Raw genomic sequence first — 273 nt, forward strand, 5'->3', positions numbered from 1 at the left:
CTACCCCAGTTTCTAGAAGATTAGCCCTGAGGGTGAGGCGCCCCCGCCCGGCCCGGCCCGCGGAGAGGAGGAACTTGTTTCATTGTCTCCCCGGCTGACCCCGGCCCCGGCCGGGCGGCCCGGGACGCACCTGCCGCCCCGCAGCGCCCCGCAGCCCAGTCCACCCCTTGCTCGTCTTTACCCAAGCGGTGAGAGTGGAGATGGCCGGGCGCGGGAGGGGTCCCACGGGGGCCGCAGGGCCTGTGCCCCCAATCCACGGGGCCGGTCCCCCCT

This window comes from Dipodomys ordii, unplaced genomic scaffold (assembly GCF_000151885.1).
Source record: "Dipodomys ordii isolate 6190 unplaced genomic scaffold, Dord_2.0 Scaffold159, whole genome shotgun sequence".
NCBI classification, from domain to species: domain Eukaryota; kingdom Metazoa; phylum Chordata; class Mammalia; order Rodentia; family Heteromyidae; genus Dipodomys; species Dipodomys ordii.